This window comes from Vulpes lagopus, chromosome 23, assembly GCF_018345385.1.
Source record: "Vulpes lagopus strain Blue_001 chromosome 23, ASM1834538v1, whole genome shotgun sequence".
NCBI lineage: Eukaryota > Metazoa > Chordata > Mammalia > Carnivora > Canidae > Vulpes > Vulpes lagopus.
The window spans coordinates 3,668,088-3,685,699 of record NC_054846.1 but is presented as its reverse complement, the minus strand read 5'-3'; the positions used below and the strand labels follow the sequence as shown (position 1 = coordinate 3,685,699).

At 47.9% G+C, this 17,612-nt stretch overlaps 1 protein-coding gene across 2 annotated transcripts in view; it reads right to left on the bottom strand.

The window, feature by feature from the left end:
* MARCHF1 (membrane associated ring-CH-type finger 1) overlaps nucleotides 1-13,055 on the bottom strand; it is an 814,327-nt gene extending 801,272 nt beyond the window's left edge. Inside the window, exon 1 of one of the 2 annotated variants that reach the window (XM_041738448.1) lies at nucleotides 12,824-13,055. The gene's annotated coding sequence lies outside the window, so the exon portion shown is untranslated. The remainder of the gene's footprint in view (nucleotides 1-12,823) is intronic. The other variant, XM_041738446.1, reaches the window with a different exon arrangement.
* Between the last annotated feature and the right edge of the window lie 4,557 nt (nucleotides 13,056-17,612).

Genomic DNA, 17,612 nt, shown 5'->3' with positions numbered 1-17,612 from the left:
TCCCTTTCTGCCCCTCCTCCTGCTCACACACACACATGCTCTCTCTTTCTCAAATAAATATGTAAGATATATAAAACCTTTAAAAAACATATAAAAATGGTCAACAGCACTGTGTAAAGGAAAACAAAACACCACTGAGTTATTTAGATTTTTACATGCAAAAAATAAGAAATCTGATAATTCTTCAAACATTGCTGAAGGACATGTAAACTGACACAACCACCACACTGAGAATATCATCATCTGTAAGGATAGACGGGCCTGTAAAGATCTGCTGAAAACAGAAATCTAGCCTCTGAACACCATGACCGCATTTTCACAATTTTACTACATATTTAAGTATCTATAACTAATATATAAAATTACTTTTATGGTTGTAAGGGTTCTGAAAGTGATGTAACATTATAATTATCCTTTGAAGCTTCCTATTTCACTCAAATTTTAAAGATTGAGCTACACTGACACATGGAAATTTTAGTTCATTCTAACATCTACATAGTATTCAATTGCTTCAAGATACTATAATTAATAATTTTTAGAATTTTTACATTAGCACAAATGACATTATCATAAATTTATGTCTCTCTATGCCCACACGCAAGTTTTTCTAGAAATAGAATTGGAGAACACCTCCAAAATGTAATAATACCATACAGTTGGTAGACTACATTGACATGAAAAAAGATGTCCAAGAGACATTATAAGACGACAAGGCACAGCACAATGCATATTTATCAGAATGTGTATATTCTTATCTATCTGAGCATCACTGTATATGCTGTATGTGAGAATGAAATGTCTATATTTTAGATACATCTCAGGAAGAAAGTCAATATTTTTGAGTTGAGAGGGAATTGAAGGAGGACTTTTATTTTTCACTCTTAATGTTTCTATGTCGTTTAAATTTTTTTACAATAGATATGCTTTACCTGAAGTTTGACAGCTATAAAAATGCTGAAAAAACTCCACACTTATTCTTTTATTTTGCATTGTGTTTACTATACTACTATGGTCTAGTAAAAATACCCTTTGGTATCAAGTGGAATGTTTATGGTGCATACGCTTCACAAAATAATAATTAAGCAATTAACTTATCCTTCAAATAAAGTTTCCTTCATATTACTACTATCAAAGTGAAATGCTCTCATTATTGAAAATTAGAAAGAAGAAGAAAGAAAGAAAGAAGAAAGAAAGAAAGAAAGAAAGAAAGAAAGAAAGAAAGAAAGAAGAAAGAAAGAAAGAAAGAAAGAAAGAAAGAAAGAAAGAAAGAAGGAAGCGAAAGAAAGGAAGAATATACACTTGCTGTATAATGATGCCAATTATTAATACTCTCCATTATTCCTTTGTTTATCTACGTGGAGGTGATGGTGGTTATTGTTGTCAAATTTCTTTGTCTCATGCAACTAAATCTCCAAATTTCATCCACACCTAAAAAGTACCAAGACAACTCAAAACTTTAAGTGTATAACATATATCTCATTAAAAAAAAAAAAAACTATGCCTGACAGTTTAAAGGATCTATGTTAACTTTAACAATGGTATGAACTACTTACATTAAATACCTACTATCTATTAAGAGATTTACTTACTACCTTTAACCCTCATGACAACCCTCATAGAAAGTTGTACTATTATCCATGTATTGCAGAAAAGGAAATCAACATTTAAAAGCATTAAGCAATTCTGGCCAGTGTCCCCTCACAGATGAATAGACATTATTCTAAAACAGCTTTTTATGGCTTAGAATCAGCTTTTCCAATGACCATTGTCTCCCATTTCTCTAATAGGGAAACTAAGCTTTTCTGTTTAAAAATAAATTTTCAAATTTTCTCTACATAACAGACATTTCCCTAAGTAAAATATAATCATTTTTCTCTCATTGAGGAAGAATATAAAAGCATTTCATTTCTAAAAGCATAGACACCCCCCGAGCAACCACATGATGAGGTAGGTGCACATGATCAAATTCACACCACAGCTGCTAAGTGAGTAGGAGCCCATGTGGACTAAAGGGCTTGTAAGTTCAGAGTCTGCAATCGACGTAACTGTTACCACCACTAAAAAAAGAGAGAGACGGAAAGGAAAAAATATAGGTTACTCTTTGCTCTTCAAAAAACAGATAAAAGGAAAACTTGGTAATTTTAAATTGTTCTTTTAGTTATTTACTAAAATAAGTCAGTGACGATAATAACTTATTTAAAACAAGCATTAATTCCAATTTTAAAAATGGGCAGAGGACCTGAAAAGACATTTCTCCAAAAAAAGACATCCAGTTAGGCAACAGACAGATGAAAGCATGCTCAATATCATTAATTATCAGGGGATGCAAATGCAATGACATATTACCTTATGTCTGTCAGAATGGCCAGACTCCAAAAGAAAAAAATGAGAATGTGAAGAAAAAGGAAATCTCATGCACTGTTAGTGGGAATGTAAATCAGTGCAGCCCCTAGCGAAAATAGTATGAAGTTTCCTCAAGAAATTAAAAATAGAATTACCATCTGATCCGCTGATTCCACTACTGGGTATTTACCCAAAGAAAAACAAAAAACACAAATTCAAAGATACAGGCATCGTTATGCTTATTGCAATTATTTACAATACTCAAGATGGAAGCAACCCAAGTGTCCATAGACCGTAGAAGTATACTGAAAATGTGGTCTCTCTCTCTCTCTCTCTTTCTCTCTCTCTCTCTCTCTCTCACACACACACACACACACAGAAATATTACTCAGCCATAAAAATTATGAGATCTTGCCACTTGCAAAAATATGCATGAACCTAGAAGGTATTATGCCAAGTGAAATAAGTCCAAGAAAGACAAATACCGTATAATTTTCACTAATATGTGGAATCCAAAGAAACAAAACAAACAAATAAAAGGTAGAAATAGACCCATAAATACAGAGAACAAACTGATGGATGCCAGAATGGAAGGGCTGGGTGATGGGCAAAATGGGTGAAGGGGAGTGGGAGATACAGGCTCCCAGTCACGGAACCAGTAAGTCCCAGGGATAAGAGGCACAGCACAGGGAACATAGTCAGTGGTACCGAAATCGCATCGTATGGTGACAAATGGTAGCTACACTTGTGTTGGGCACAGCGTGATGAATGTACAGCTGTCCGGTCACTGTGCTGTACACTTCAAACGAATGTAACACTGTGTACTGTGTCACTATATTTCAAGGAAAAAAATTCTTAGATCCCAGTAAGAGTTGTATCCTATACCATTGAGAGTCAAATTATTCAAAGAAATTTTCCCACTAGATGTATCTCCATTGAGTGTAACTTAGCATGAAATAGAAGATTCCTTTCATATCATTTTTCTCTATATGTAATTCTATCAAAAGATATTGCAATTCATGCACAAAAGTATTAAAAAAAATAACCAACCCCCACAATAGAACAATTCCGATTTAACGGAAGCTATCACTTTGAAGTTTTGCTTCAGATGGTCATTTCTTTTCATTCAAGTATTTATTTACTTTAGCAAAAATAAATCATACCTATTAAAGATTATTTGGAAAATACGGATAAAATAGTTGGATAAAAAAAAACCAACAATAGTTCTATGACGACCATCAACATTTTGAAATACGTCCTTTTAATGTTTAAAGAAAAACCAAGTTACTGAGTCCTGAGTGGTGGAAAAATTTTAACGCCTTTTGCATCATTTTAACAGTATTTAACAGTATTGGTAACTATGGTTCACCCTAATGACAAAAGTCCACAGAAACAGTGTCTATTACCACTGCTTTTAAGATTGGTTTCTTAACTTGTGTCTGTCTACAGAAACTAAAGGAGGAGATATTTCTCTGATTTTGTTTTTCACAGTCCAAGGGTAGTTCTCCTCTACTATGAATGTTGTAAGGAACAAATTGAGAAGTCCCAGACTTTACCTTTTATACTTGTTATTCAACATTTCGATAATCTGCCCAATTAATTCCCCCACTTCTAATCCCCTCTTATTGTTCATGGTACAAATCTTTCTGCCATGTAGTAATTACTGAATAAAATACTTGTTTCTCCATTTACTTATCAAACATTTTTAAAAGATTTTATTTATTTGAGATAGAGCGAGAGACAGAAAATGAGCATGGGGATGTGCATATTCGGGGCGGGGGAGGAAGGGGCAGAGGGAGAGGGAGAAGGAGGCTCTCCACTGAGCAGCGAGCCCCACACCGCACCAGCTCGATCCCAGAGCCCCAGGATCAGGACCTGAGCCAAAGGCAGATGCTTAGCCCACTGAGCCACCCAGATGCCCCTTATTAAGCGTTTTAAAAACAATACAGGATTAAGAGATTTCATAAGAGATTAAGTTTGAAAGTAACCAATAAAAATAAACCAAGGTATATAATAATTAAAAAGGGAGAATTGTGGGCAAGAGCTCTTGTATATATTATGCTAAATCTTAAAAAGGGTCACTTCACACTGTGTCTGGAATATAACTTTGGGTTCCATTAAGGCAAAATTGCTAAGAAATATCAAAGGAAATATAGCTCTAAGTGGAAAACAATTTGACTCTAGTTCCTTGAGTTTCAAATTTGGGAGAAATTAGCAGAACCAGAATCCAAACTTGTGTGAGTACGTAGGCAACTTAAATTTATTAAAACTTAAGCACAGAAACTCATCTGGGACGGAGTAATTAAATGTGGCCCTGCACCATGCTTCAGCACCATCTCTACAGACGCGGGTGTTACACTGTTAAAATCAATCTCAAGTCAAATTTTAGTTGAAATGCTTTTAAAAGAGAAAAGTCTACCTACAATTACCTAAAAATTAACAAATAACTAATTAAAATCTATAAATTCTGTAACAATATAAAACTACTTAGATATAGAGTTTTAGAAGCTTTTGATGCAGGTCTTAAGATATCATCAAGAGGTAGGACAAATAAATCCATCAATAAATGAATAAATACCTCATCCCTTATCTTTCAACTCTATGTAACTAGAAATCCACTAACTAAAAATCATCAATTCCTACAATTCTCACATTTTTAAATATCCATGACTTTAAGTATTTGCTAGTCTGCGTGGATTATATACTGTTCTCCCCAGGTCCTGCATAGATTTGCTTTTTGCTCCAACATCATCTGGTTTATTCACAAGGCCCCTCCTTACTGTCACCATCACACACACACACACAATCACATACATACGTGCGTACACACTTCATCCTTTAATACTCAAAGCAGCATTTTGTGACAGTCCCTCCTACTTGGCACATCGCCCTCCTTCGGGCTTATCTGGACTCCCTCGAAACTGTCAAGCTTTCCGGACAACGGGTCTTGAGCACGCTTCCTTTGTCCCTCTGCTAGAAAACTCTTCCCTTCTCTCTCCATCTAATTAACTCGTTTTCATCCTGTTGATCGATGGCAGCTCAAGTGTCACCCTCTCAAGGCGGCTGGCCCGGATCTCCCTGGCTAAGTCAAACTCCTACAACAGGCTTTCTGGTCACTGTGTTCTTGTCCTTCAAGGCATTCACTCTGGCACGTGTGCTTCCGTTTGTGTACTTACCTAATTAATTTCACAGAAATAAAACTTTCCAAAGAGGCAGTAATCACACCACATTTTACTACTCATTATACCACCAGAACCTAATCAGGGAATATATATTAAGGGGAAGTAAAAAAGGAGGGAGCGAGGGAGGGAAACTGATTACATCCACAGATGACCTCATAGTTAGTAAAAGAATTCTTTCACTGGCCTCACTTGGTGACTTGAAAGATGACAGATTTGTAAACCAAATACCTTTGAAAAATACATTGTTTTAGCTTTTCCCCTACCACCTCTCCCACCGTAAATGGATGTGGCTTAGTCTGATGCTTTTTCTTTCTTTTTTTTTTTTTTTTCATTTTCCTCCACAGAAAAAAAAAAGTATTTTGGCATGAATCTTAGGCCAAGTTCTCTTTAAAAGCAGAATGCAAAATTAAAACTTATGTGCTAATAGTAAAAGGCAATCCCAGGGACGCCTGGGTGGCTCAGCGGTTGAGCGGCTGCCTTTGGCTCAGGTCGTGACCCCAAGGTTCTGGGATCGAGTTCTGCGTCGGGCTCCCTGCGTGGAGCCTGCTTCTCCCTCTGCCTGTGTCTCTAACTCTCTCTCTCTCTGTGTCTCTCATCAATAAATAAATATACTTAAAAAATAAAATAAATAAAAGGCAACCCCAGAGAATAAGAATGAAGCACCATGTAAAGTGAAATAGGAAATACAACCCAAACAAGTACATGGAGCTGGGTTGTCACCGTGGCCAAGTGACGCTCCACTCCACCTGGCCCCTCGGAGGAACTGCAGAAAGCCTCTCTCCCAGCACAACCGCCCACCCATCCCCACTGACTGAGGGGTTCTTAGGGGGCGTTAGCTCCTCCCCACTTTGAGGCTACACTTTTAGGGGCAGAGGGAGACACAAGGCACCCTGCTAAAACCATCCAGCAGAAGGCCAAAGGTGCTCAGCATCAGTTCCAGGTGAGAAGCCAACACAACTGAGGCACGGCCTGCCTACCACGTTTGCCACGATCGTGGACAGAACTGGAAGTGAGTCTGAAAGGATGTATGGCAGGCCCAAGGGCGGGACACACCCTGAGAGAGTCACAGCATTGCTCATCGGAGCGTCAGCTCAGATAACGAGCAAAGCCACACCTTGGCACCGAATTTCTCACTCTCACCGCGCTCCACGAATCTCCTCACGTCCCGCAGGCCACGGAGGGGAAGGCGGGCAGGTAGATCCCATTCCCGCCGTTCTGAACATCCTGGTTGTAAGACAGAAGCTCAGTGATTTCTAATATGTTATCTGGAATATACAATCACTTAAAAATAGCATCGTATATTTTAGTTCACTTTGAGTATCCATCCGTCGCTAGACAGATTCCACAAAAATTCTAGGTCAATCCACAGAAGTGTAGTTAATTTAAGCCCTACTTGAAGTATATTGTTAAAGACATTATTTCTAAAGCTACTAACTACCATTTGCAACATTTCTTCTGGAAGAAATATATTCTTGTTTGGGGGATAGTCGTCCACATGCCAATGAGAAGAGAAGTTGATACCCTATTAACTTACTGACTCTATTATACGCCAATGACAAGCTATCACTCTGTAATCAGTAACAACTTGATAAAGGACAACGGTCTCTAGAAGAGGGAAGCTCCAGGCTTTTCCTGCATTCTTCACTGCCTATTTGTGGGATTCATCTGCAAAGTTAGAGTGATTCACGGATCATGGGATGCCTGTGTTCAGAACAAAAAGGGAGTTTTTACATACATACGTGTGCACGTGTGTGTGTGCTGCGTGTAGAGCACTCCTAGGAGAAAGACGAGTTTTGCCAATTTATTATATTTAGTCACCATGAAGTTGAATTTACTAGGTTCAAGATTTCAGATGCAGGAGGCATCGAAGGGGGGAGCTGAATTTTGATGATGCTTTTCTCCCCCCTGGGTTGAAGCGTGGTGGCATTTGCCAATCTAGACAGACACCAAGAGCTGAGAATATGGGCTTTGCTTGAGCAGGGGACCACACATATGGGACAGGGAATCCAGCAGACGTTTTAGCAGTTTTATGGGGCTGGAGATGAAGATATTAGGGACAGGAGGCACCGAGATCTGAGTGAGAAATAAACGATGAAACATCAAGGTGACACACGCATAGTTTTACCCATGACATTTGCTGCCATACGAAGCTATACATATGATGCTAGGAAGAAAGCTTCTGAACCGAAGAGCAGGATTCTCAGAAGTATTGCCCTGAATTGTATTTAGTACCTGTGAACGCTCCAGGGGATGCTCTAAATATCTATGCCTCAGCAGCTAGAGCTAGATTCCCCTCCAAGGTATGAAGACTTAGCACTTGACTCAGCCCAGTCACTGATTAGAGTACAGGATTGGCCACCTCTCCATCTTCTTTGCTTAGCAGAAGGAAAGCTGACAACTCTTTGGACTTAAATGAATCATCTAGAGCCTCTAGAATCTGTATACTCAATTACTAAAACAAAGACTAAAGAGACACTGAAAAAAAAAGCTCACAGTAATCCAGTTATTGGCATTAACCGACAAAATTTTAAAAGAATTTTGATTAGGGGATCCCTGGGTGGCGCAGCGGTTTAGCGCCTGCCTTTGGCCCAGGGCACGATCCTGGAGACCCGGGATCGAATCCCACGTCCGGCTCCCGGTGCATGGAGCCTGCTTCTCCCTCTGCCTGTGTCTCTGCCTCTCTCTCTGTGACTATCATAAATAAATAAAAATAAATCTTTAAAAAAAAAAAAAAGAATTTTGATTAGTACGTTCAAAGTAACAGAGGAAAAAGGTGAAAAAATAGATTAACTGGTATCTATAGAAAAGAATGAAATGCACATTTGAAAACCGAAAAAATACAGTAACTAGAGTAATAACCCATAGATGAGCTTGACGCTATAACAGGTATAGTGATGGAAAGCAGGCTAGAAAACTGGAAGAAAAAGTCAAAGGAAAATATTCACACAAGTATATATAGAGAAAGAAAGAGGAGAAAATTGTGAAACAAGTATGAGCATGTTGGGCACAGTGAAACCATGCATCAAACCTATAACTGAGATCTCAGAAAAAAATGAAAAGAAACAGTGGAGTAGAGCTCTGTGTCAAGAATTTGCCGATGAATTTCATCTAAAACATACCAATCCACAAATTCAGGAAGCTCCTCAAACTCTAAGGAGGCTAAATAAAAAGAAAAGTGTACCTAGAAACATCAGAGTAAAACAGAAGAAAAATAAAGACAAATGAAAAATTTTAAAATTAGCCAGAGACAAAGACACATGATCTTCAAAACCACAAGACCAACAGGTTTGATGGAATAAACTAAAGCGTTGAAAGAAAAAAAAAAACTGCCAAACAAAAATTCTATGTCCTGTTTACACAGTCTTTAAAAATAAAGGCTGTATAAAAAGATGTTCAGGCACAAAAAATGAGGGAATTTGTTGCTAGCAAACTTGCGATTAAAGACATACAACAACCCATTTAACAACTTTTATGACAAATTGCAATAAATGAATTGTCAAGAATGCCACTAATTAAAAATACTAGTTGTGTAAAATAGAAATCGGCTCATTTGCTGTGTGCACCATACCCTGCGAGAAATGCAGGGCAGCTATTACCGTCTTTATTTTGAAGGGAAGGAAATTAATGTTCAAGAGATCTGAAGCCTGTCCTCCACTGCATGACCAAGCCAGACTAGAACTCGTATTTCCGACCCAGGGTTCACCATTCTGACACTGGGAAATAGAAAATATGTGATAGAGGTGCCTGGCTGGCTCGGTTAATAGAGCACACAACTCTTGCTCTCAGAGTCGCGGGTTCAAGCCCCATCTTGGCGGTAGAGGGTATTTAAAAATAAAAACTCTAACAAAATAGTAATAGTGCCATCGAGGCCCATTCAGTTGCACAATGTGTCCAATACGAAACAAAAGGATGATTCTGGCTTCTGGAGATTTTGTGTCAAATTTCCTAGAATTTGGCTTTTAAGAACTCCATTAATGATGCTATTTTAACCCAGGAAATAAGATACTCTCACACTCTGGAATGTTTTCTACCGTTTCACAATAGTTGACTATCACTCTTGACTTTACAATCCCAAAGAAGCTGAGCCACCAAAACTTCTCAGTCAAAAAAGATCTTACTTGACCAATTTCCATATGGAAGGCCTACACAAGAGTCAACACTGCAATGGTTTGTGTGATCCATAAAACATCCTTAAACTGGAAGTTGAAAAACAGCATGGAAAAGCCCATGAAACCATCTCTGACGGAGTTCAAGATACCATTTTGCCTCAAGGAAGGCAGAGTGTTTCACTGTGTTACAGACGCGCCCTACAGTGTGTGCTCAAATCAGACAACTGCAACAGCGAGAACAAGAGGCCGTCTAATAGAAACCTAGTCCTCCCACGTACTCTCTTCTTAGGAATCTTCCAGCATTCTGACATCACGCTCTTTTCTATGACCTTGAAACATCCCTGTTGCCTCCTCTGGGCAAGATACTATAGTTTTGCCTTTGTCTTATAAGGCAACTTCTTCTCACCTCCCCAGCTAAGCAACCGGATGTGACAAGATGCCCAAGTATTTGTGAATACCTTAAAAAAACATCGTGATAATATTCTCTAGCTCAGGGATATTATTTTACTTCGTATTTTTAAAAACAACATTGGACTGCCTATCGAATATACGAAATCATATATATTTATAAGATGCTTACACTTTCTGAGCACTTTTCTCACATATTCTAGTGTATGTCTAGTGTATGCACCCAGGTCATTGTTTACCTTCTTGGGTAAATAAATATTTTCGAAGCCAAAGATTTCAAACATAAACCGTAACCTGTTATCTTTAATGGAGACTTTTACTTACCACATAAAGGGAATAACACATTCTATTGTTAAAAGAAATATCACCCGCCAAACACCACCAGCCAAATGCCGTATGCCTCCTGCTTACGGCTGCTCACTCACTGTCTGATTGGGATTATATATATTTTATACAAATGCGTATTTTTATGTTGGGTACACCCCATCGCATAAGCACATCAGCAGCCCGTATGTTCACTGGGCTAATTTCAAAGAGATTTTGTCACTCTAATATGTAAGAAAGGCAGCCAACATCGGCAACAGGTTCTCTAAGAACCTTCATGGTAAAGCCCCTTAACTTTTACTATAAAGAGAAGACTCCAGCAAAGTTAAAGAGCAATAAAACTTTTGAACAAACAGGTGGAGCCCTTTGTGATGAGAAGTCAGGAAACAAATAATGAAATAAAATTACTTCTGAATCACGGAGTAAGTGTCGCTGCTAACCCCAAAAGTCCTGCATCCGGGTAAGCTCGTATCAGTGGCCTCTTCATATAACATAACACAATCAAAAATCTAATTCCTGACTTCCCAGGAGGAGCGACGAGTGTGTAAAGGCCAACAGTGAGCTTTTGCAAAAGCCAAAAACTGACGTGACATCCTTTTAGTCCCCCCAGTTACATCCAGTAAACTCTCCCTCCCTCATCTCATCTCATCCTGCAGCTCCTTTTGCACTTCCACCACATTTTTAAATCCCACTCATCTTCCACTAGGTCCGTTCTAAAGAGACCTCCCACTTTATCAGAAGATCAATCGCTGGTCAAGAAAATTTACTTTTATTCTACCCTACTGGAAAGATCACCTGTCCTTTAAAGAAGCAGCAGGGGTCTCACGGCAAGGCAGCCAGACCTTTTCAAGAAAAAGAAAGTAGAATCACGATTTGCATTATAACAGGTTGTTCCCCTCTTGCACCGGCCGGGGCACTGCTCGGAGGCTGGAGGCGGGCCCCGGAGCCCCAGGCCGCGAGCCCCCGCCCACGCCCGCTCCACGCCCGCGCCGGCCCCTGGGCCCTCGGGCGCCCTAGACCGCGGCGGACCAAACTCCAACAGAAAGTAACGGGACCCGGAGCAGCAAACTTTCGTGCTTCTGGAAATGGCTCGACGTGGAAATCGGACGTCCCGGTAGGTACCAGCGCTCTGCGGCCTGGAGGCCGGAGTCGGGCGGACGGGAGGGATTCGCGGGGGCGCGGGTCGGCGGGGTCGGCGGGGTCGGCGGGGCTCCTTGGGCCCCCGCAGCCCCGAGTCCCCGCAGCACCCAAGCCCGGCCGCGGCGAGGCGGCGCATCCCCGGGCTGGAGCCCCCACGGCCCGCAGGGACCTCCCGACACTACGAGTGGCCCCGGGCGCCCCGGGAAGCCGCGGCCCATCGAGCCTGCACCTGCCGCGCCGCGCGCCTGCCGCCGAGAGCGCTGCTGCCCCGGGCGCCCCGGGAAGACGCGCACCTGCCCCGCCGCGCACCTGCCCGGCTGCGCACCTGTCCTGCCCCGCCGCGCCCCTGCCGCCGAGAGCGCCGCTGCCCCGAGCGCCCCGGGAAGACGCACCTGCCCGGCTGCGCACCTGCCCCGCCCCGCCGCGCCCCTGCCACCGAGAGCGCTACTGCCCTGGGCGCCCCGGGAAGACGCGCACCTGCCCCGCCCCGCCGCGCCCCTGCCACCGAGAGCGCTACTGCCCTGGGCGCCCCGGGAAGACGCGCACCTGCCCCGCCCCGCCGCGCCCCTGCCACCGAGAGCGCTACTGCCCCGGGCGCCCCGGGAAGCCGCGCACCTGCCCCGCCCCGCCGCGCCCCTGCGGCCGCTGCCCCCGGCGCCTCGCCCCGCCGCGCCCCTGCCGCCGAGCGCGCTGCTGCCCCGGGCGCCCCGGGAAACCGAGCACCTGCCCCGCCGCGCCCCCGCCCCGCCCCGCCCCGCCGCGCCCCTGCGGCCGAGCGCGCCGCTGCCCCGGGCGCCCCGGGACGTCCCCGACTCGGCGGTGCCTCGAGCGCTCGCGGAGACTCCGGGCCGCCGGCACCGGGAGCTTCGAGGCTCGCCCGGCGCCTGCAGCAGCGACCGCCGCCGGGGGCGCAGGACCCCCGGGCCCGAGTGCGCTCCCAGCCCCGCCGGCGGCGGCACCGAGGCGCCCGGAGCCCGGAGCCCGGAGCCCACCCGACGGTCGCCGGGCACCTGGGCACTGGGCGCCGCCGCCGGGACGCGGGCTGCCCTCGGGAGTCCCGGCGCGCTTCCCGGGGGCGCGGCTGGCGGCCAGGACCCGGGCCGGAGAGGCGGGCACGGACGGAGCGGGCCCGCGCTGCAGCCGCCGGGGCCCCGGCCCCCAGCCTCGCTCCGAGCCCGCCCGCGCTCCGGCACCTGCCGCCCGCGCTCCGAGCCGGGGCCGCGCCGAGCCGCGCGGGGTCGGGTCGGGTCGGGGTCGGGGCGGGTCGGGGTCCGGGGCGGGGTCCGGGGCGGGGGCGCTCCCGGCAGAGCCACTCACCGGCGACGGCGAGGCCCGGGCGGCCACCGGCCCGAGCGCGACAGGCGGCCCGCGGCGCAGCAGCTCCAGCCTTTGTCAGCGGCGGGCGGCGCGCTCCTCCCCACCCGCGGACGCGCGGCGGCTCGGCCCGCAGCTCCCCCGCCCCCTCGCCGGGCCGGCGCTCACTCGGCTCCCATGATGTCATCCGGCGAGGGGAGCCGCGCGGGCCGACGCCAGCAGTCCCCGCCGAGGGGCGGCGGGCGGGGAGGCGCGGGGCGGGGAGGCGCGGGGCGGGGAGGAGCGGGGGCGCCCCCGCATCCCGCCCGCGCTCGGTGGCGGAGTCCCCGGCGCTTCCGGGACTGGTCTACACGGAGGGGCCGGGGGGGGGGGGGGGGGATGGGGGCGGGGCCGGGCTGGGGGCGGAGCTGGGGGCGGGGATGGAGCTGGGATGGGGGCGGGGCTGGGATGGGGGCGGGGCTGGGATGGGATGGGGGCGGGGCTGGGATGGGGGCTGGGGCGGGGCTAGGGCCGGGCTGGGGGCGGAGCTGGGGGCGCCCGTCACCTGCCCGCGATCGGTGGCGGTGGCGGAGTCCCCGGGTGCGGCCCGGACGGGTCTGCGCGGAGGGTCGGGTGCGGGAAGGGGGGGCGGGGTGCGGAGCTGGGGGGGGAGAGGGGTGGGGACGGAGCTGGGGGCGGGGATGGGGGCGGGGATGGGGGCGGGGCTAGGGCCGGTTGGGGGCGGAGCTGGGGGCGCCCGCCACCTGCCCGCGCTCGGTCGCGGAGTCCCAGGTGCGGCCCGGACGGGTCTGCGTGGAGGGGCGGGGGGGGCAGGGAAGGAGCGGGTGGGGGCGGACCTGCGGGGGAGAGGGATGGGGGCGGAGCTTCGGGGGGTGGGATGGGGTGAAGCTGGCGGGGAGAGGGGTGGGGGGCGGAGCTTGGGCGGCGGGATGGGGGCGGAGCTGGGGGCGCCACCTGCCCCTCTTTGTCGCGGAGGGACTTGGCCCGGCCCGGACGGGTCTGCGCGGAGGGACTTGGGGGGGGGGTCGGGGGGTCGGGATGGGGGCGGAGCTGGGGGAAGAGGAGGGGGGGGTGGGGGGGGCCGGAGTTGGGGCGCCCGCCACCTGCCCGCGCTGGGTCGCGCAGTCCCCGGTGCGGCCCGGACAGGTCTGCGCGGAGGGCCCGGGAGGGGGGGGCGGGTACGGGCGGGGCAGACGGGGCGGGATGGGGAGGAAGCCCGGGCCCGAAGTGCGCGCCCCGCGGCAGCGATGCCTGAGACGGCAAAGCCAAGGGGCGCGGGGAAAGTTTTCTGGCCGCTCGGGCGCCCCAGGGCCGGGGCCGCTAGGTGACAGCCGGCGCCCCCGGAGCCCCCGCCTCGGCGAGGAAGGTGGGGGTCGGCGCCGAGGCAGCCTCCGCGAGGGGCGGCTGAGCGGTGCACACGCTGCGGCTGGCGCTGCCCGCGGACCCCAGCCCCGGCGCGCCCCACGGCCTCCCTCCCCACGGCCTCCCTCCCCACGGCCTCCCGCCCGCCCCACGGCCTCCCTCCCTCCCCCCCCACGGCCTCCCTCCCGCCCGCCCCACGGCCTCCCTCCCGCCCTCCCACGGCCTCCCTCCCGCCCGCCCCACGGCCTCCCTCCCTCCCTCCCGCCCTCCCCACGGCCTCCCTCCCTCCCGCCCTCCCCACGGCCTCCCTCCCTCCCGCCCGCCCCACGGCCTCCCTCCCTCCCTCCCCAACGGCCTCCCTCCCGCCGGCCCCACGGCCTCCCTCCCCACGGCCTCCCTCCCTCCCCCCCACGGCCTCCCTCCCTCCCGCCCGCCCCACGGCCTCCCGCCCGCCCCTTGGCCTCCCTCCCTCCCTCCCTCCCTCCCCCCCACGGCCTCCCTCCCTCCCTCCCGCCCGCACAGGGCCTCCCTCCCTCCCGCCCGCCCCACGGCCTCCCTCCCTCCCGCCCGCCCCACGGCCTCCCTCCCTCCCTCCCTCCCTCCCTCCCTCCCTCCCTCCCTCCCCACGGCCTCCCTCCCTCCCCGCCCGCCCCACGGCCTCCCTCCCTCCCCCCCACGGCCTCCCTCCCTCCCGCCCGCCCCACGGCCTCCCTCCCTCCCTCCCTCCCCCCCCACGGCCTCCCTCCCTCCCTCCCGCCCGCACAGGGCCTCCCGCAACGCCGCCCGCCAACCCCAGGCTCCCCGAAGGCCGACTGTGTCCGGGCCGCGCATTCTTTACAGTATCAATCGGCGGTTTGTCGGGGCACAGACAGACAGACAGACAGCCCCGGGCCGGGACAGGAGCGCACACGCGCCGCGCCCCGAGACCCAGCGGTCCCCGCCCGGCGGCTTCGCGCAGAAGACAGCAGAGCCGGCCGCTGAGCTCGCGCTCGTCAACCAGAGGGCCCGGGGTCCCTGGAAGTCCCCGCAGTCACCCGCCCCTGTCATCCCGGCAGGATGCTTAGGAGAGCAGAGCATCAGCAGGTGATGCGGGGCAGCCAGGAAACTTGACGATGGCCCCTGAGGGACGTGCTGACTCTGCCAGGGGCTTCCGCCACCATCGTCCTCTAGAGGTGTAGACACCAGGACTAGAGTTCACTGCAAACATAAGTACAATTAGGAACATCTTCATCTTTGTAAATGCCAAGAGAAAGACCCACTACAATAACAACTGTCTTCAAGAGGCTTGTTAATCCATTAGGGAATTGCGAAATCCACTGGGACTTTTCTTAGGAAAGGGTAATAAATTAAGTGTGAAAGAGCAGGATCAGAAATTATTTCTAAAAAATAACATGCCGGGGCGCCCGAGTGGCTCAGATGGTTTTGCATCTGCCTTTGGTTCAGGTCATGATCCCACAACCCTGGGATCATGTTGGCCCCATGTTGGGCACCCGGCTCAGCACGGAGTCTGCTTCTCCCTCTCCCTCTGCCTCTCCCCTTGCTTGTGCTCTATCTCTTTCTCTCTCAAATGAATAAATAAAATCCTCAAAAAAATGAAATAAAATATCAGAAAGGCCATGATGCACATAGCTTGAAAATAGGAAATCTGTAACTGTTGACATTTGTTTTCAAATTAAAATATTTTAGGTACCGTTTATGTATCATATTGTTAATATGTAAGTATTTCGCGTCCTTGTTGATGTCCTTATTCTTTTTAGAGACTTGAAAAAACTTTTAAGGATGGCCACTTAGCCTTTCCTCCGAATCAAAGTACAAAAGAACATATAAAATGTACAAACAACTATTAGAAATGAGTATTTTTAAAAATCAGGGCAACTAGGAAAGAAAGTAGATGAAAAAAAAAAACTAAGAGAGGTAAGAATCTGGTAATGTAAGCAATGACCGTCTTTGAGAATAGACAAACAATCTAATTGCTTGAAAAAAAAGGTAATTAGAACTGCTAATGATGCTGTTCTAAGTATATCAGAAGGTCAAGCTGTAAACCCTCCTTCCTAGATTGCTTCTCTGATGCCCCATCTATCTTCATTGCCTCTGTTTATCTTGCTGTTCTTCAGCATTCTCTGGACTAACACACAAGTGTGGAGACAAGAAGGTCATAGGGAGTTAGCAGATCTAGCAAACGTAGACATATAACCAAAAAGATCAGAAAAAAAAAAAATACCCCTCACTTCTCTTTTTAATCACTGCTCTAAAGGGCTGAAAGTAAAACCTCTATCTCTTCCTTTAAGAAAAATGGAACACATTCATATGTGGTAATGTATTTGGTCTGTGAAAGGTGGAATGAAATAGGTCACTTATGTCAAAAGGTTTTAAAATGGAATCAACAGGCCATTAAGGATGTGGGCTTATTCACTTTCCTAGGGGAGGAAGCACGAACTTTTGAACTGGGCCAAACCACAAATATTCCAAGGACTCTGCCCAAACACCTACAACTTACTATAGTAAGAGACTGCTTAGCAACTAATTATTTTCAGCCAAGATTTCTTTTTTTTTTTCTGCCACCAACACCAATCAAAAACTCTTCGTAAATAACATACACAAGCAATCCGTCTTTGCTTTAAAAACTCCTGACTTTTGCTCCCTAGTGAAATGCAGATTTGGGTTACTACCCAAATCTGCATTTCCCGAATTGCAGTTCTTTGATCCCAGATAAATGTTCTTGCTTAATAATCACCCCCTCATAATTTAGGTTTATGGGTCCTATGGAAAAATAATCAGTTTTATTATTCTAGCTGTTTTAGAAAATTAAGAATAATGTGCTGGAGCTCTCACTGTGGCCCTCGATTTTAACAAAGTTAATTGACTACATCTCTAGAACTTCTTCCCCAGTGTGTATCAACCCGCCTGGGTCACTGACATTTCCAACTTCCAGTGCGTTCTTTTTTCCCTACTTGTAATTTTTAAGTCATGCTTCTTGAATATTTTAAGATATTTTTATCCAAATGGATGGCTATAAATAACTAAAACAAAACATTCAATTGTTACATTGAAAAAAGGATCATATTTCTTAGAAAAAATTTATATCCGAGCTCATATCTTACAAACCTAACTTACATACTAATCTTATTTAAACGTATTAAGCCTTAGAATTGAAGATTCAGAGTGGAAATATTAACTTTGCCTCAATTATTGATGCTCTGCTCCATATTTTCATATTTATACATGATTCTCTTCACCAAAACAATGAATGTTTCGGGTGGGAAAGTAGACATATTTTAATATTTTCCCTTGTGGATTTCATGAACTATAAAACTTTTATACTCTGGTTTTATCTGAATTAATAAACTCATTAATAGCTCATTGCTTTTTTTTTCTAGCTAATTGCTTTTTAAAAACAAGTTCTCCTGGGTATGAATTTGTTAACTGTTGA